The 21,006-nt window shown below is 36.0% G+C and overlaps 1 protein-coding gene across 1 annotated transcript in view; it reads right to left on the bottom strand.

The window, feature by feature from the left end:
* Positions 1-7,219, bottom strand: part of MGAT4C (MGAT4 family member C) — a 146,558-nt gene extending 139,339 nt beyond the window's left edge. Inside the window, exon 1 of the mRNA XM_051608134.1 lies at positions 7,200-7,219. The gene's annotated coding sequence lies outside the window, so the exon portion shown is untranslated. The remainder of the gene's footprint in view (positions 1-7,199) is intronic.
* Positions 7,220-21,006: the final 13,787 nt, after the last annotated feature.

The following is a 21,006-nucleotide window of genomic DNA, read 5'->3' as shown; positions in this document are numbered from 1 at the left end:
TATTGTACAATTTAATTTCAAGATTCCTGACATCTTGTTTAATACAGGAACGAAGCAGCTTAAAAGTTTTTACCTCAAATGCAGTGTGGTCCCTGGAATGTAGTGTAGAGCACACTATATGTGACAAAAAAGGTTCAATTCTATCATGGAGACCGATTGCTTAATAAAAATCCACATTCTAAGTAAATTTGCTAATGCAACCAAATAACTGAAAATGGTTAATGTTGTCCTGAAAGGAAGTGTGATTCTAGGGCAAATGCACAGATTTTTGGTCTCTGAATACATCTGGAGGCACAGGACAGGTAAGACCTAGTAAATTATCTCTTCTTTTCCACATGATTAAGTACAGTTGTTCATATCAATGATATTGTAATTGACTGTCCCAGTCCCTTGCAATTCTTGAATTCTTTAATTTCTTGAACTCTAAGCAAAGTCAGCCTAACCATTTTTTTTAGTGTAGTTCTCTTGGAGCTCAGAGAGCCTACTGGAGCACCAACACGAAATATTACGAGGCCCAGGAGGGAATTCACTGCAAGTGTGCAAGAAACTGACACCCCCTCTCTCCGTTACAGGAAGTTAACAAGCCCACTGAGGATTTGGATCTGCTTATTCTCTTGTCTACTTCTAATTTAGAAGCAACCTAAAGGTCTCTGTCAGATACCAGGAAGAAATAATTACCCACTGGGAATGAAACACTTACCTTTTAGAAATTTTTGGTAAAATGAAACAAAGGAATAAATATTTTTAGAGAACGACATCCTTCAGAAGTTTTATCTATTCTGGAAAGATTTCAGTGAATTATTACTTCTCAGAACCCATAGAAAATTATTTCATGGACAGGACGCTTCAATGTTTTACTCAATCCTATTCATGCAAACTAAATTAGTACATAAGAAAAACTTACTGTAAAATGGCATAAGACATACTAGATTTATAATTGCACATTAAATTCTTAGCGTGTTTTTGGACATATTTTACAGGCTGTGTCCTCATAACACAATGTCCATCATATGCATCACCTCTGTGGTTCATTCTATGCTGCTGTTCTAAAAACTGCAAATTTCCAGCTGTTTCCCAGCACTCCCATGGAAAATGACAGATCCATTCTCCAGTAATATTCTCAGCTGATGAAAAGTTCTCAGAGCTCTGGTAATATAGTTCTAGTATCCATACATTTAAACACAATCCCACTGTTCGTTTTCTTGAGAAAATAGCCTTACACTTAATTCCCACATAATAACTTCAGTAGAAACCAAAGCTAGACATCTTGAGGAGAATTTTCTAATGCCATTTACAGCAGAACAGAGTAACCCATCTTCTAACCCCTGTGCTCTGTGTTAGAGGAAGCTGAAGGAAAGGCAGTGAGAAAACACCACTCTCCTGGTATGCTAGTGATGGTAGATTCTAACTAGTTGGCACAAGTCAGAGTCAGTACTTGTTAGTCCTGTAGTGAGAAGAACGGCTTCATTTTGCAAGCATATGGAGAGATAGCAAGAAATCTTAGCATAAGTCACTTTAAAAGTTAATTAATTAAGGGACATAAAACCACAGGAAATGAAGCACTGTTTCCAGGGATCATTAATAGATTTAGCTCCTGTTGTTGTTTTTTTCCTCCTCATGGCGCTATGAGAATTATAAAATAAAATAATGAAGAAAGATGCTGTAATTCCTACTGTACTTTAGACATTGCGCCAGCAATCACAAGCACAGTGGCATTATATAGGCTTCTTGATAATTTTGGGATATTAGGCATGGTTAGGTTCAGATATGCTTTCAGAGAGAGAGAGAGAAAATCTGGGAATCTTTTAAGTATTCTAATGTTATTAACTGTAGAAGAATTCTTCCCAACTACTGGTTTTCAAAGTATCTGATCTCTCTCAGGTTCAAAAATTAAAACAAGATAGATATCACACATTTTAGGAATTGGGTTTGAAAGCAAATGAGGACTTGGAAGCAAACCATTCCTTCTCAGAAGCGAGGCAGTCTTTCTAAAATAGTTTGATAAAATTTGAAAATTTCATTTTGTTAACATAATAATACATGGGAACTTGAATTCCATTGTTTAAACCCATGGACAGGTGTTTCCTCCTTAGTTTAATTTTACTTTCTTGAGACGTCACTAAGCCTCCTTTTGTTTCGCCATGTGACTGTAACTGACTTTCTAGAAACCAGTTCAAAACAATTTGTTCTTTCCTCAGAGAGAATATTGGTTAAAAAAATTCCACGTACATTAAAAAACAAGCAAACAAACCACAAACAAAAAAATTAAAGGTATTAAAATCTGTCATCAATGAAAGTCATGACCTCTTTGTGCTGTTATTTTTTGCCTAGTTACTGAGATGTGGTATCCAGATGTCTGTTCTGCCTTTAAAACTGAAAACAAGGGTAACTGAGAGAATGGCTTCAACAGACCCCTTGTCAGTGCTACACATCATTAGCAATACTATAAATAGCTTGATCAAATCCCAGATTGCAGATTCAGTCATAAAAGTGTCTGCATTTCATGCTGATTCAGAGGGGCAGCAGCATTAACTGCAATCATCAAGGAACGTGACATCTCCACAGCACTTTCTACAGCCCACTGGTCTGATGACAGGACAATCGTTAAAAATTAATGGGGACCATCAGATGGGGTAAGTACAGCTTGGCGACTATGAAAGCCATACTTTCCTTTTGCAAGTTATAATGTAATATTATTCTATGATAGATTGTAATAAATTATTTAGATTGTGTTTCATTCAGGGAGTTGTGAGGCTTCTTAGTCTTTGAAAATTTGACCACAATATTTTATTTAATTTTTAAATATATGAGCCAGGGAATATGGGGAGAGAAGTATTTTCATACTGTTTTGTAATTTTTCTGTTGAAAATACACTTCTGCCTTCTATTTATCCTGTATAATCATTCAAGTCTCAATTAGGTAACACACAAATCCAAAGTTTATTAAGAAATTGATTCTGATAGTTATTATGCAGAATATCAATAGGTTGTATCACATAATTTCCAGCTTTGTGTCTGGATTTATAAGGAATAGCACAACTTAATTTGATACATTCTTACTACCTGATGTGTCTGTATTTCTAGACCGCAAAAAACTACTTCAAGCAGAATCATGGGCCTGATGAAGGACTTGCTGGATTAAGTTCTCTGGTCTGTTTTACATATAGGGCAGAGCAAGCTATTGTACTATTCAGAAGACTGCTTAACTCCTGCATAGTGGCTGATTCAAAAGGATGGACTGACAACTGGAAGGATAGGCTAATTACCCAGTGTCCCTGTTTAAAACCTCCTTTTTGCCATTATGGATACTGACCATTTGCCCTGAAATCATGGATACTAGACAGCTGATGCTGTTGTCAAAGAATGAGACTAGACAAGTCATGTTTCTTTGTATATGGTCAATACTTTGGATGTCTGAGGAGCCCCTAATACTTTGAAAATATGTAGCTCATATGAGCAGGAGTTAGAGCCTCCAATGAATCTGGGAGCAGGTAGACAAATGGTCAGCAATAGGAATAAGAGTTTTAAGCATGGTTCATACAATGCTTGAATGAATTTAAGAGATGGAGCATACTTCCCCCTACTGCCAGACACGGATCTACATTTTCAAAGCCTTCACATCTCCCAACTACTGGCAAATACCTACGGAACCTCAAAGTTTTGGACGAAGTGCTCTGGTCAACACCCCTGCTGCAGAAATCACCATAATATATGTAAGCAAAAGATCTAAACTGGGGTTCCAAAACTACCTTGATTATGATCTACCTTGAGTACAATCTTTATTGTGTATCATGGCAGCCACTGGACTTCATTTAAGATTGAAAACAAAACAAAGCAAAACAAAACAGAAAACTGAAACCAACAGAAAACAAGAGAGTTGTCAGTGTCTGCACTGTGTGACAGATGTTTGATCTTCATTACTGGTTCTTTAATCATCCAGACAAGTGTCCTATTGGAGGACATCCAAGGTATGCTCTCCACGTCTGTACATCTGGATTTCTTTCCAAAAGAAAACAATGACTTGGAGGGACAGATGCAGATCAGAATCTCACATCTCCCATATCAGAAATCCTCTTTGTAATCTCTATTCACTTTGACTTTATTAACAGAGAAATGAAAAAGAAAAAAAAAATAGAAAAAATGTCTATAGATGAAAATGATTGGTTTTCTGGCTTGCATAACGGAACATAAGAAGAGAAAATACAGTGGAACAGAATAGACTCTTGAGTTTCCTTCTCTGGAACCCTTATACATAAAGAACCTCAGTAATGGACAAGAAGGACAGTTGCAGCACAAGGTTTTGTGGCTGTTTTTATAATTTGTAAGTTCCTAGAGAAGCCTCCTTATAATCTGTCCTAAAGAAATAAAAAACTTGACCTTTGGACCAAAGCCTGGAGTATGAAGGAACTCCACTGTCTGCTGTACTTATTGTAAAATGGATTTTAAAAAATGCTATTAAAAACCTACTTTAATGTGTAGCTTCTAAGGACAATTTTCCTTTGCCATTTATAGAGGAAGAAGAATTACTTTATGACATGTATTTACTACTGATGTTACAGATACTTTCTCAGCAATCTATGTAATATTAAACACATTGAATTTTTGTTAAAAAAAAATCCCTTTTTCTCACTTCTTTCAAAATCATCTGACAAGAGAACAGAGTATCTTGTGTAGGAGGAATGACTCAAACCTTCATTGTAAGGGTCGTTACCTGATGTCATTGTGAAAATGTGTGAGTTGACTCATTCATAGAAAATCATACAAATAAAATTACCTGTTTTTACACTGAAGCAACCTAATGCTAATTCTTCCTTTAATACAGTGGGCCGTTGAAGGAATGAGGACTTCAGAATATGGGCTGTGGACATAATCTGGCATTCAAGTACAAGACAAGGACTTTTTCTCAGACTAATGATCAACCCAGTGTGCAGTGCCTGTGCTATATTATCATAGTTATCTTTACTATTTCAAAGAAAAAAACAAAGGTTGCAACATTATTTTTATCCAAGAAATATGATTTTCTTATTTTTTTTTAAGCTAAACTTAGTTTCTGATTGAAAGTAAGCAAAAAAGCCACCCATATGTTTCCCATAAAATGGTCTTCCAGAGGTGATCTCTCTTCCTTTTGAAAGATCAAAAAAAAAAAACACAACTAGAAAGTCTCATTTCCTGGAATAAGTTGATTGCTATCTTTTTAGATTATCATATAATTACATTTTCTTGGCTTGCCTAGGTCCATGATTACTACCTAATAAAGCAATGTACATTAGTACTTACAAGGATTCATATGTTAAAACCCATCTTTGAATGCTTTGGGTCAGAACACTGTGTGTGTGTAGCAAATCAGTATTAAATCTACATTATATTAATTGTTCTATATATCAGCAGAAATAACAGATAATTTGTTCTTATGTGAATTCTGGCTAAACCAAGTAGGAACAGAAATATTGTGAGATCTGACATGAAGCCTAGTAATGAAGTATGACAAATGACATGGAGCTACGTAATGTGTAGATATGTAAAACTGAGTGAGAAGTTCCAATACTTTTACTTTTTAATTATAAAAATATATAAAGGCATAGCTGTGAAGCTGGCATAAGATAAATTTTAGTTACATGTCATAATGATCTAAGCAAGAAGGACAAAGTAGTAAAATGTCAAATACTCCTCTCCCTTACAGGCCATGGTCTTCTCACCTTGGAACTGGAGTATCAGTCTTTTGCTACTGAAAAGGCAACAAACCATACTGAACATTTCACCTTAACAAAAAAATGTTGTTCTAATGCCATCCAATATTATAGATATGGCATTTATTAAAAGCTTGGGATTGCCTGGGCACATTCATATCCAGAGCCGAATAAACAACGGTAAATACCAGGAGCTGCATAAACAGCATTGGACTAGTAAAAGTACAAAAGCACTATACAGCTGAGAAACCTTGGTGTTTTAAGTGGTGTTTGAGCTGAAATAACTACTATTCTACTGATAGTGACTAGAGCAGACCTGGTCATAGCTAGACTAAATGACAATATATCTCAGTTTTATAAGCACTTGTTAAACCAACTGCAGATGTTATTATTTAAAACTTGGTATTCTGTAGTTGTGGATTACTGGAATAAATGCAGAGAATTCTTACATGGCCTAGGTATTATTGAATTCTAATGACTATAAAATAAATGTCATCAAGCTTTTAAATTAACTGAGGCCAGCTATTTATTTTTTTTTTCCTATTAGGTATTCTACTTGACTAGTTAAACTGGTTATTGGATTCTTCATACAGTAGCCTCTGAACTCCTTCAGTCAATTAAATCCTTTATTGCATCTGATTTGTCAATGTCAGTGTCACTTCTAATCTCTTAAATCCACACCAGTTCAGAAGCTTTAAATGTACTTGTTCTGTTCCAAAATTAGGAAGTTTGCAGACAGAACCCTTCCAGTCTCCCTCCTCACAAACCACAAAGCTGCAAAAAATGTAAAAGATATAAACTCCTCTGTGCATGCACTCACGCTGCTAGAGAATGAGATATTTTATAATATGAACTACAGAATGTAAAGGGGAAAAACATACAAACAAAAAACCTGTGTTGGGTCATTTTCTGCCAGCATACTGTACATACACTGGACACTTTTAATCTTTGACTCAGTTTCTTGTCACTTAAAATTATGGAAATTAGCAGAAGAAAGCACCTACAACTAATTCTTTAACTGGAAACTTGAGCATCTTGGTATTAATCTTCACAATTTTTTATTCATAGATACAAAAGTATTCCAGAACATCTTTTAAAGTTGGTACAACATTAAATTCCCTCTTCTTAAATCTCCCCATCTCTTTGTTCATCAACAAAAGCTACATTCCAAAGGAAAAATACGGGTGTTAAAGGAAAATAAAGAAAAAAAAAAAGATATTAAATAATCGTTCTGTGCAATTGTCTTGTCAGCCAAACAACTCTTTTGTTCACCTGAAGAGCAGCATAAACACGCAGGCTATTTATTTCCATATCGCAAAGTAGAGTTTGTCAGACACAGACTTGCTCTTCCTTTAAAACATCCCCTTTCTAAAGGATCTCCTTTTTATAAGTAAAAGCTACTCATTACATATTACAGTGGTATAAGCCTCTGAACTCCGAAAGCCATTCCCCTGGCAGGTTAGGCGCATCACCTTTATTCTGAAAGAGAAGGGAAACCAGACCAGACTCTTACCAGACACAGGGAAAAACGATTACTCCGGCTCGATCCAGCAGCGCTGTGTGAGAGCAGGCAGCGTGAGCGATCCTGGGGCCTCACACAAAAGCCAGATAACTGGCTCCGAAGGAAGAGCGGTAAACATCCATCACGGAGAGGGGCCGGCGGGGCTGGCGCGGCGGCGGGAGCTGCCCCGGCCGGGCCGGGCGGGGGCTCCCGGGCGGGATGATGTCAGAAGCATCAACCGGGCGGGCTCTCATTGGCTTCCCTCACCTGGAATCAAACCTTAACCCTAAACTGCCAGCCACCAATTGAAACGTGTCTCGCTAATCATGATATACACACGCACACAGCGGGGATATTTATTTGTTTGTTTGTTTATTTATAAATATTTCTTAGAATATTATTTTTTTAATTTTTATTTTTACTTTTGTCTTGTGGAAAATGAGCCTGTAGAAAAAGCTCCTGCTCTGGGGACCAGCAATGGCAGGTGCTTCTTGTATAGCCACTGAATGAAGCAATTAAAAAGTTCTACAAACTAATTTGTATAAATTATTAAAAAGACCCTCAGGTAACTACATTTTCATCATCTGTTTACTAAATGACAGTAATCATCAAAATATTGTACAGAAGAGGTATTAAAGGAAAGGTTAATGTATGCAGCATCTGGAGAACTCACTTTTAAATGATTTTGCATTTCTATCTCTTAAGCCATTAGATTAGTAAAGGTGCACACTAGAAAAAGGGTGTAAATTCAAGAACATTGCACTGTTGCAATGTCAGTTTAATTACTGTGTCTTTTTAAGTATATAAAACTAACAGCAGAAGTAGAGAGATGCACAAATCTACACGTACACTTATTCTTTGAAAGCTAAGTAGCAAACCAGACATTCTGTAGTAAATGAGGCGTGAACCATACTGCCAAATGTATGGTATCCTAAATATAGTGGCCCTAAATATTTTGGTGTACTAGAGGCAATGTCATAAATCATGTGAACTTTTAAATGCGTCCAAGTCAGTGCTTAAATAATCTATTTATTTTTAATAAATTAGTATTTTTACCTCGCATCTTTAAGTGACAAAAAATCCTATTGCTCTATAGAAAAATGGGGGGGGGGGGGGGGAATGGCACAAGTTCTACTTGTATCTTTTGTTGAATATCAACTTTTTTTTTTTAATCTATGGAAACAATTTTTTTCTTTCAGTGGATAGGAATCTGATTCAATATTTATTTATAGTAAATTAACTACCATACCAATTTATGATCTGCTATTCCCCATGACAAAAGTATTCTTTCTAAAAATGGTCTTACACAGTTCTCTGGTGAAACAAGCAAAACAACCACACCAAGCCAAAGAAACAGGAAAAATGAAATATAACCAGACAAGGTTTAGCTTAATATGTAACTTGTGAAACATAAGAGTTCTAAAATAAACTTGACGAACAGCTCTGCCCCATCCTTGTGGTTCTTTCACAAAGTTATAGAGACTCAGGAGATTAAATTCTGGGGACTTAATAAACAGTAGTTCTGCATGAGGATCTGGAGGCTAACCTATTAGTCAAAACATACTTTAGGCCAAAATGTAAGCCTCTGTTCATTTATTTCTGCTTAGAAAACATGGGATTTCACATAGACATGTATAGTAGAAAAGATTCATTGCCATGCAAAGTGACAAAACTAAATTACAGATCAGAAAAGATTAATTTGGACAACAGGAATGCCAGCTTATTTTTATTTTTTTTTTCCTTTTTCTTTTTTTTGTAGGATTAATGATAAAGGTAAGACATAGTAATTGCTAAGAAGATATGAGTCATGAGTAAAAGAATTATTGGTGAGATAAAATATGCTTAGATCTATCATATGTACAAGTTACGGTCTCCTGAAAATTTAGTGCTAAAAATAGTGTAGACCAAACAGACACATTGTTGACAAAATTTGATTATGTGGGTTGATGTGGCTTGAAAAATGCACTGATTTCCTATATCTAGTTAATCTTACCATGCTGAATTAAAGTTCTATGCATTTTTTATTCTTACATAGACTACACTTTATTCCTTAACAGAATTTATCACTCACAAATGACCTCCTAGACACTCTGTAATGGCAGGCTTCTGTACTCTTAGATATGTCTTCAGCATTCATAAACTATGTTATCTACGCTGATAATACAGATCTTATGCTTTATGAACTAAAGCAGTAGCTTATATTAGTAACAAATTTACTTGGGTAATACAAATGCTAGTTTGGAGTTTTATTGGAGGATGTTTCTGAGTAAAGAGCCTGTAAAGGTTGACGTATTTTCTATAGACAAAAAAAAAAAGTTTTTTTTTCTGAAGTGAAATATGATTAATGAATGCTTTGAAATTGAATGACTTATTAATATCAGTTATAAATTAACAGTTTGTACATGCTCCTTGTTTTAAGAACAAAAATTACCTATCATCAATGTTTTTAAAAACATGGATGACTTTGAAGCTTCAGGCTGAGCAAAGGGAACAGCTGTAGATACCAGAAGAGTTTCAAGTCACACAGCATTTTCCACACTTCAATATGTCACACACGGGTTATAACCAGTTTGAATTTACTATTATTTTCATTACAAATAGAAAAAAAAAAAAAAAAAAAGACATAAGGCCATTTCTTCAAATGAAAAATCATTGACATAAAATAAACATATAGAATAGGCTACAAGAGCTCAAAGAAGGGTGTGTGTGACTGTGTGAAATCCAAGAACACAAAACTCATATATTCCTATCATTGTGCCACAAGTTACTTATCTGAAGAGACTAGCTTGTTAACTCTCATGCCTGGCACAGACAATGGGGGCAGTGTTGCTGGTGATATTTTCAACATCATAGTTTCAAATATGAATCACATGGATGAAGAAAAAAGAAAGAACAAGAGAATGAAAGAGAAGTGACCAATAATTGTCAATAAGTAACTGTATATTTTTTTTCGATAACATAATATTAACTGATGTATGAATAATGATGAAAATGTAACATGAGTGGATATTTTAAGTTGTCAAGGGAAGTGAAACTCAGGAATGTTAGTATGTATTTCCCATTAGTTGAAATCATTACTGCATTTAATTGCTTGACAATTACTTCTGTCACATCAATTTAATGGTTAAACCAATTATTTGTATTACAAAACATAGGTTTGCACTAGACACTAATTGAAATACTGAAGTGTTGCTTAACCTATAAATTATTAATATTGGAAGGGATAGATCTAAAGATTTTGGGGGAAATTAGAACTCAGTCACGTGATAAGAGGTTTTATAGATTGAATGTGCGAGCTCAAAATTACAGCTCTCATAAACCTACATATGAGCAGAATGCCAAGTCAGGTACAGCTGATAAGTATTACAAACATTTTTTTTTTTCTTCTGCATTTAGGCAGCATGAGCTACCTGCTCTTAGGATGTTTTTATCCACAAGATGGCAGCTCTGTTTGCATGGTCACTATTCAACTTGAAAATCATAACATGGACATTATTTATTCATTTAATAGCAGATATGCTTTTTGACTTCATGAAGGATTAAAAAAATATCTGCAAGCAATCCCAAAGTTAAGCATTAATTAACCACAAAGCAGAGGTAAAATTTGCCAATTTTTTGTAGATATTTGGCCATATGCTGAGATAGTTGTGAATGCACCTGAATCTTCCTACAGGAAAGGGTGGAACCATGAAGGTGTACTGATTGGGCCTCAGACATATCACGGAGAGCAAGTGGAGTGAGTGTCTGTCCTCTATGTTTAATTAAAAGCAATATCATGTTTGTCCAAAACACAGCCTATTTGAACTGCTGTTGGAAATGAGGAACATTGTCAGCTGACTGATCTTCGTTTGGACATGACACAGACATCATCTGGAAAGAGGAGGAAGAAAACTAAAATATGCAATGCCTTCTAGTTCTTTGACGATCACATTACTGCAGTACTTCAGCTAAAATGCTCTGCTCACAAGCATCTCTATTTTGAATGGCTACAACTTTTCCTTAACTGGAACCTTTTTTACAGTTTATTAATACATTTTGCTTTAACTAATAAATTATTTCATTATTGACTGCCATAAAAGCCATTTAAAGTTTAAATGTTAAAATGCTATTTGGTTAGTACAACCATAAGAGAAAAATCTCATAATCACTTCACACAGAGAACATATCTTAAAGTAAAAAATATGATCTTCAGAGTTATTTTTTCTCATTTCTATTTTGATGACACTATATCTATGTGTAAGCTTTAGCCCAGACAGAAAGGTTAAAAGCACTGCTGAAGCTGTGTTATATCATTTTCTCAAAGTAAGGATCACAGGGGTAAAAGAAGGACTAGGACTACCCAGAAATAGGGGGGTTTTTTAATACGAAATGTTAATTTCAACATCTTGACTTGTAAGATAGTTGGCCATCCTGGAGTAGCATTTTTAGACACTGCTGCAATGCTACATTAACATTGGAGTCAGTAGGAAAACAGCAAATTTTTTCAGGTCCAGGTCTGAAATACTGGTCTTTCAGCACACCTGTGATCACTACAAAATATTATATAAGCATCCTTCTCTTTAACTCAAGTTTTCCAGTTCTGAGTGTGCCAGAGGAAAATTTGCAGATACTAAAAATACTAGACATCAATACCAACTTGTGAAGCATGTAGATTAGATGATAAATGCATCACACGATACATTAGTGGCCACACAGCTGTGCAACCCTTCGTCATTCACACAGATTAAACTTGCTCCTGAATGTCATCCTCACAAGATGACTGTTCTGGTTTGGTTTGGTGGGGTTTTTGGTGGTGGGGAAAGGGCCCCAGGAGTGGCTCAGGTAAGAAGCTGAGAAACTCCCCCTGCTTCTAAAACCCAGCCAAGGAGCCATTAGAGGGACAATAGATGCACCTCAGCGATTAACATAGGAAAGAACAGCTATAACACCTGAGCAGAGAAGCACTTGGGGGGGACAAGAGCTGTGCTGGAGGGGGAAGAGCTGTGCTGGGGAAGGAAGGTGGAGCTGGTGGTTGGTGAGGAAGAAGGGGAAGAAGATGTCCAAGCAGAAGTTTCCCTGCAATCCATGGCGAGATGGCAGCTGTCCCCCTGCAGTCATGGAGGAACGTGGTGGAACATTCCCTGGGGGTGCCAGGAGGGGTGAACTTGGCCGGTAGACTTGGATTTTGCGGCCAGAGGATTTGCTGCCAGTGGACTCTGATTATGCAGCTTTGGAAGACCCTGGCGCCAGGGGAGTTTGTTCCCGAAGCAGCCCCTGACTCTGTGGGAAGCCCAGGCTGGAGCAGCTCCAGACCTCGTGGGAAGGACTCACGAAGGAGAGGTTTGTGGAGGACTCTCTCCCATGGGAGGGGCTCCATGGGGAAGCAGGGAAGGACTGTAAGGAATCCTTCTTCCTGAGGAGGAAGGAGCAGCAGGAACCACCAGCCTGTGAACTGACTCTAAACCCCATCCCCTGTCCCCCTGTGCTGCTGGGGGGAAGGAGGGAGAGAAACTGGGAACAAAGTGATTTGGGCCTAGGAAAAAGGGAGGGGTGGGGTAACATATGCAAGTCCTGCTCTTTGTGTTGTCTGTGTCCTGTGTGTGTTTGATTAGTGTGAAATTAAAGTATTATTTTTTCCCCAAGTTGAGTCTGTTTTGCCCAGGACCTTAATCGTTGAAGGACCCTCCTTATCTTTTGTCTCAACCCAGGAGCTTTGTCCTCCTCATCCCAGTGTGTGTGTGGGGGGGTGGGAGTTGAGTGAGCAGCCATGGGGCTGTTCCTTGGTTGTCATGTTGGGCCCAAACCACGACAATGACTATTAGCAGTTCAGCTGAAAGTTCATCAAAGAGGAAATTATTCAGAGTTCATATATCAGTGTTTGATGTTTGATTAGGAGAATTAAAGCTCGTATAAAACAAAGAGCTTGTTTCTGCAGTTCTCATAGCAGTGTACAAAACCACGTCACACTAAAAGGCAGAGGTGACTGACTGAGGTACAGCATATGGTGTATGATGCATATAGTATGTAATAAAATACATTTAGGCATATTTTAAAGTTAACTTCCCAAAGATAGTAGTTAAAGGACAGTAACAAATAAATACTATTAATACAAGTATTTAATACTGTTCCATAAAACTAATTCCAAAGGACATCAGCAGTAATAGGATAGGACATAATTTTAAACTGAAAGTTGTTCAGTTTAGATTGGATATAAGAAAGAAATTCTTTACTATGAGAGTGGTGAGACACTGAATCATGTTGCTCAGAGAAGTTGTGGATGCCCCTTATCCCTGCAAGTGTTCAAAGTCAGGTTGGATGGGGCTTTGATCAACCTAATCTATTGAAAGATGACTCTGTCTATGGCAGTGGGAATTTTTGAGGGTCTTTTCCAACCCAAAGTGTTCAATGATTCTATGACTGTAGGACAAAATTTACTGCCAGCACAGATAAAGTGTGGAATGTTGTAACGCTAAGATACAATTTGTTTGTACTCTTAAAGGGTTAACAATTTTAGGATAAATATTCAGTAAAGCACAAATACAGTTTCATGTAGATTGAACACTACATACAAGATACAAAACTAACATTGCTTTATTAAGCACAGTCTATTAAAATGATAACAGGTTTTAGAATGGTTGCAGTAATTAAAGTTAGTCAAACCATTCTGCACAAGATAAAGAGCCAGCTGAATTTTGGGGGGAATTTTCAATTAGTCTGCTAGATTAAATCTGTCTTGGTTTAAATCTGTCTGGATGATTTAAAATGGTAATGTTTTGCTATACATGGGATTCACTTTTAGATTCATACTCACTATCTCAGATATCTCTGTGTGATCTAGGTAGCATATCTCACTTCATAATCAAGGCAGAGCTAATCAATGCAATCACTGAAGTCACAAAATAAGTTCAGCTAAGCTTTAAACTAGGTATCAATGGAGAAATACATTTGCCTAAATAGACTAGCTGGTAATGTTAATTAAGATGGCTAAGGGTATCTGAAATATCAACATATCAGTTGTATAACTGATATGATATAAGTAACTGAAGTTTCTATTTCGAGAGGTGACAGGTGGACACAAGAGTTACAGGAGACCTGCAATCTCCTTGATCAAAGTTGCAGGCCAGGCAGGTTACTCAAAGCATCACAGACAGCAGAACACTTCTATGTTCAGACAACTGAATAATACTTTAAATGATTCTTCAGACCAGCAGGAAAACTTCACATGTTTCCATATAGGCACCTGTATTTCATGCTTGCTATTTGAGATCCTTTCAGCCCAGGCCAAGACGGCAAAGATCTCCACTGATATTATGACTTACCTACCATCCCTATGCAGGTGCCTCTGATACACTAGGTCATCATCTCAAGTGGGACTGGATGGTTGAATCCTGTTTACTGAGGTGAAATTGCACTGTTTTAATGTTACATAGGATTACTTGTTTCTTAGATGTTACTTCTTAAAATATCTTATACTCCTTTAGTCCATCATTACAGTGTGAGCTGAAATCTTGTTTCCTGCACAGTATGTATATACTGCAATATATATTTCCCACTCATGATCCAGTACAAAAATGCAGAATGCAACAATGTAATTATGTGATAAACCTCAATTAAATAAATGATCCTTAATCTTACTTCTAGGGACCCCAGATATTGTCTGATGTTCTAAAAATAAGGAACTTAAACATTGGCCATCATTCAACAATATCTATATACACTGTCAGAAAAATAGTCCAGGGAAACCAGCTCTTAACAAACAATGGAACTGTGAACTATGTGATGTGAGACTGTGACTGGCAGAGGGCATGAAGGAGGTATCAGCATTCTTGTTTATACTGTCTCTATCTGTTCATTTATGTGCTACTGTCCTATATGCCACCTAACTAAAAGGCAATTAAAAATATAAAAGAATTAACATTTTACTTCCTTTTGCTTTTGACACATATTTAAAAACTAAACTGTGAACTAAAATAATCCCAGTCGTAATTCTAGAGAGTGTGAGCATAAATTTCACATCAATCTTAAACTTGTACATGAGTCATAGGAAGAACAGTAATCAATAGAAGGTGATATTATCTCAAAGTTATATGTTATATATACCTAAGATACACTAAGGGAGGAAAAAAAGTATATAGCTATGTTCATCAGCAGGACTATGAGAGTATGCATGTTTTCTGAGTTGGGACTTCTCCATAAGGTGTTTACTTTTCAACCATGAGTGTTTGAGACTAAGATTATGACATATCTGTATCTCATTTTTGTGAAACAAGGGTTTATATACATTTTTATTTGCTGAAGCAGACATTGGAAAATCTAGAGCAGTGTGTTTGCCAATTAAAACAGTACTACATTGAAGTTCAGTGTCCTTCCAAGCAAAATCCAGCACAACAACATAGGAGTTGCATCCTATGCTAGACCTTTGCCATAGTTTTTTCTCTCATATTGTTTATTCCTGAAAGCCACATCACATTATTTTTGAACATTAGTACCTATTTGCACAATGTCTGACTGCAGTCATAAATTTATAACATCTTCTTTGGCTCTATGAAATTATATAATTCAATATTTTAATATTATTTTTATTGTTTTCCCTTGCTTGTAATTAGTTTTATGAAATAGCATTTTTTCGGGCTTGTTTAAAGCATACCTTTCTTAGACACAAAAAGATTTATACTGTCCCATACATATTGCTGGGTTGGTGAATTTTCATAGAATCATAGAATGGTTTGGGTTGAAAGGAACCTAGAAGGTAATCTAGTTCCAATCCCCCTGCAAGGACAGGGACACCTTCCACTAGACCAGGTGGCTCAAAGCCCCATCCAACCTGGCCTTGAACACTTCCAGGAAGGACGCATCACAACCTCCCTGGGAAACCTGTGCCAGTGCCTCACCACCCTCAAAGACTTTCTTCCTAATGTCTAACCTAAATCTTCTAGTTTAAAACCATTACTCCTTGTCCTATCACTACACACCCTGGTAAAAAGTCCCTCCCCAGCTTTCCTGTAGGCTCCCTTCAGATTTTCTTCTGGAAAATGACATCTCACCTTTGTTAGTCATGACATGGTTATACAAATATTGCTCCCATTTAAGCAACACCATTAAGAAGATGATTGAAATAATTGAGACATTGACCGCTATAATATTATTGACTGTTCTGTTTTCATATGTAGATGCTCTTTGTCTCCCTATTTGCTAAGTTTTTTTCCCCAACACTGTTACATAAAACACAGACTCACATTTTTCTCCTTACCTTCCTTTAATCTAAAAAGATTCCAAAATGGATTCTGAAGTTACCTTCTCATATAACCTTACCTTGGCTTCAGTTAATAATTAGTCACTTTTTGATTTTCTGCCTTACTTTAAGTTACAAAATTAAATAAATATTATATATTCTGAGTTTCCCTATTTAAATTAATGAACCATAGATCCCATTTCATCTGCTTTGGATAAAATTAATAAAGTTTGAATCCTATTTTAGCTGTTCTTTTCTGAAATCAATAACGTGTATGACCTTTCTTATCTTTATTTTACTTTAAAAAGTACTCTTCATGTCTATTTTTGCTTTCTGCATCCTGAATTGTTAAACCCAACTCAGTCTCTTTCAGTAAAACTAACAGTTTATTTAAATCAGCTTATGTTAATTTTTATTTAAATGAGATAATTCTTTATTACCATTTCCTTGCCATTATTCCTTGGTGAAGGTCCAAATCAGTAGCCTGCTAAGAAACATTACATAAAAATAAATAAATTACTGTTTAATATATTAGTATATAGTTTCTTCAACCTCAATGTCCCCTTCCCATCACGTATGTCTTTGCAATTTTTAATATTTTTTAATTTTCTTATTTTTTGTCATTTTTTAAAATTTTTGTCTCAGTAAGGTGCATTCTAAGCCTCTAGCTACATGGCTTTCCTCCCACATGGTCTCCATGCACAATCAAATTTGCAGTGTGGCTATAATTCATCCCTGTGACAAAAAGTAAGAATGAAGTCTATGAATCACCTAAATCCAACGGCAGCCTTTAAATTGACTTTGTATTATCACTGTGCATATAAATTAGTTTTGCCATTATAGAGCTTCCCCAGTTTATTTCTTGTGCAACTGTTAGGTATGTACAGTCTAACAGAAGCTCCCTGGGGAAAAACAAAACAAAAAGAACCAACCAAAACCAACCAGAATTGTCTGACATTTTTGAACTTCCAAAGTTGATAAAAATTATTTGTCTAAAAAAAAATAATAATCACAATACTTGGCAGTATCCTTATTGACAAGACTTTTTTTTCTTTTATTGTATTAATTAGGCATAGAATTATTAACACAAACTAAAATTAGCACTTGAAATAAAATGGCTTTTGTGGATACACTGAAAACTGCAGGTAAGTTCTAAGTCTCTATTCTGTGAGCTGGTGGAAATGTTTACTTACTTTGTATTTCAGACCTCTGAGATGCCGTGTGGGATTTTTGGGCAACCTCTAGCTATAAGATCTCTGCCAATCATATTGTCAATTGCCACATGATCCCTGTTTGTATTATATTCTTGGTATGACAGAAATCGAAACTGTGGTAAAGATTTGCATTTTTGAGATCACATTTTTTCATAAAGTCACTTTTAGGCTGCATTGCCTAGATAGTTCCTAACTGGAAATAATAGAATATTCTACATAATAAATGATATTGTGAAAAAAGAAGTTAGAAAGAAACCCCATCAAATCAAGGCCTGGACCTTAATATATTAAACTAGTGGAAAAAATCCCAATTATTTTACTGAGCTTTGCCTCAAGGTGATAAGGAGCACATAATCAATAACAAAATATTAGTTATTATCTTCAAGTTCCATGAGGCTAGATCTGCAGCAGAATTAAATTGGAGCGGTTCTATTTTTTCTTTAATTCAGTTGCTTATGCAGATTAAATAAGACCATGTCAAATTTTAGTTTAAAGCTTGCACTGCTGACCAAAACATCTCTATAAGTGAAATGTCCCTGAAGGTTAATTTGAGGTCATTTAGAAGAAACATAAAAGATGACCAAAATATTTCTAAACTTTTGATCATTAAAGTATTGTAATGAAATTATCCTGTTCATTAAAGAAAAGTTCTTTAGAAAGTAATCAGGGAGGAATAATAATTACTTTTAATTACAACACTTATTTAGTATGAATAATTTAACTACAGAGCAGTTAGCCTGGAATGTGTTACAATGGGTCATTGAAGCTGCCTGTGATCCCTCATTCTCTCAAGCAGCTCTTTCAAACCCCTCACCCTCCTTCCTGTTCTCTATGTATTATTCAACACTTTGAAGCACTAGTTAGAGACACTCGTAATGTGGCAATGATTATACTTCAAAAGCTTAAAAAGACAGGCTCCTCACGTGGTATTTTCTTTCTTTTGTGAAACACTGTTTTGGACATGGAATTGATCGGTTTTCACATTCAAAGAATTGTTCTTCAAGATTACACATGTTCAAGGATTATATTCTGCGGGCATACTGACACTCTGTAACAAACACATTTTTTTCTGCTGACTTCAGGAACCCTAGTCCCAGACACCCAAGAAAACAGCAATACACTCTGATGTTCACGAGTGAATGGTACTGATACCAACACAGGAAACATGTTCCAGTTCTGAATATCCTTTAAAATGAAAAATATATTCCTTGCAGTCCCCTACCGGTTAAACAGAATGACTGCTCAGAGATGAGTGCACAGGAAGAGACATACTGCTTAGACAGGGTCTCTCAGTATAGAGATGAAAATGCTGACATTTTTTCAATAGACAATTTGAAATATTTAAGGGTAAGTTGTTTGGTGGTTTGTTTTTTTAAATTCCTTGAACCAAATTATGGCTGCTTCTTTCTCAGAATGAAAAAAATTGCATGATTTAAAAGAGAAATCAGAATATTTATTTCCTTCCAAAATTCTCTTAGAGTATATGTGCCATTTTCATGCAAGTTTAATTTTATACAGTGTGTCCTTCAGATAGCCAGCACTGAGGGACAGCTGCTGAGAAAAAAACATACTAATTTTCAATTGTAAAACTTTGTTTTAGATCTAGCTACAGCACTTTCTCTTAGTTATGTCAAGCCCTGCTCAACTTCTTAGCCTTTGTGTAGGTGCAGGGAAGGTAAATGTTGAAAATTCATGGTGAACTGTCTTTAAGCACAAGCAAAATCAAGAAAATGAATTTTCTAATAAAAAGAGGTAATTTCTACCTACCCTGTTAAAAAAAGGAAAGAAAAAAAAGACCAAAAAAAAAAAGAAGACAAAAAGCTGTCTCCATCAGTTTCTTTTGTTCTCAGAGGAGAAAGAGCAAAATAGGTTTTAGAGATGTGATTATAAGAGAGTACCTAGAAATACTTAATAATGTCTGTAGAAAGTGTAATATATACATATTATGCCCTTAAATTAATAGAGATTTACATTACCTACATTGTTTTCCACAAAGAGTAGTTTTCCATTTTATTTGACTTTAATTAGTATAATTGATAGTAGTTTTAGAGCTGCACACCATTTTAATAATGTAGTTACAGCTTTCATGACAGAAGAAAAATGAAATAGCAGCTGGGAGTTATCTATTAATAGTGAGGGAATAGAAAGGTAAAAGGAAAGACTCTTCTCTTCTAGGACTTCAGTGTTTTTATGTCATTTGTAATGAATGACTAATGTATTCAAAGAGGAGCATGCTGATCTCCAAGGATGTAATGAAGGGCAGCAGGAGGTAGGATCAATGTGAGTTAGAAATTTGATATTATTAGGAAATAATATTGCTACAAGAGTATACGGATAGGCCAGAAAAAATGTCAAAGCTTGAGAATATAAACCCTGCATATGCACATGTATATGAATGAAATTACCTGGGCATGTGTGTTAGGGGTTCAGACTCTGACATTCAGAGAGAGTACTTTAAAATTTCCTGGCAAAGCATGCTGTCACAAGGTTAGACTGAGAGTGAAAGAACAATCAAATTTATTTGGATATATGATTATTTGGAATAGATTCAAAACAAGCCAGAGTAGTACAACAACAACAAAAAAGAGAATAAAAAGGAGAGCTTTAAGCTGTGAACAAAATATCCTAAATGAGTAGGTTTGTTCATTAGCTTAATTTGGTAGTTCTTTTCTTGAAGGTTTCTCCTGTGATTCTTAATGACTTTCAGAGTTTCTGAGGTTGGGAGGCTTTACAAGATAGGAAAGCTTGTTCTACTGTCTCCTCACAGATCTAGTTTGACATTGGGGATTCTAAGACTTTTGCTGTCTAGGCAATGTGAGAAATGTTTACCTGTTATTATTTATACAGTGAATAATCACTAAGTATGTTGCTTATCCAGTTAACAGCATATAGCAGCTACACAATACAGCCAGTTCTATTTTTAGTTCAAGCAATGTAAAAAGCACGCACTTTTTTGTATGTGTGTGTGTATTTTTGTTATGACATATTTTTTCATTACATTGCCTAATTTCAGTTGCTACACTATCACTACAGCTCCGTATTTCTCCAAAGTTAGCTCTGATTTGTATTTAAGAGCCAAACTGTTATTCATGTTGTGCCACACTGCCTTCTTCATCTGTTAGATACTCACTGAATTGTCGGGGTTGGAAGGGACTTCTAGAGATCATCTAGTCCAACACCCCTGCTAGAGCAGTATTGCCTAGAGCACATCACATAGGATTGCATCCAGGCGGGTTTTGAATGTCTCCAGAGGAGACTCCACAAATTCTCTGGGCAGCCTGTTCCAGTGCTTTGTCACCCTCACAGTAAAGAGTCTCTTCCTCATGTGCAGAACTTCCTGTGTTCCAGCTTGTGCCCATTGCCCGTTGTCCTGTCACTGGGCACTACTGAAGAG

The sequence above is a fragment of the Apus apus genome, chromosome 1, assembly GCF_020740795.1.
Source record: "Apus apus isolate bApuApu2 chromosome 1, bApuApu2.pri.cur, whole genome shotgun sequence".
NCBI classification, from domain to species: domain Eukaryota; kingdom Metazoa; phylum Chordata; class Aves; order Apodiformes; family Apodidae; genus Apus; species Apus apus.
The sequence above is the reverse complement of the archived record's forward strand: the minus strand, read 5'-3'. Positions and strand labels throughout refer to the sequence as shown.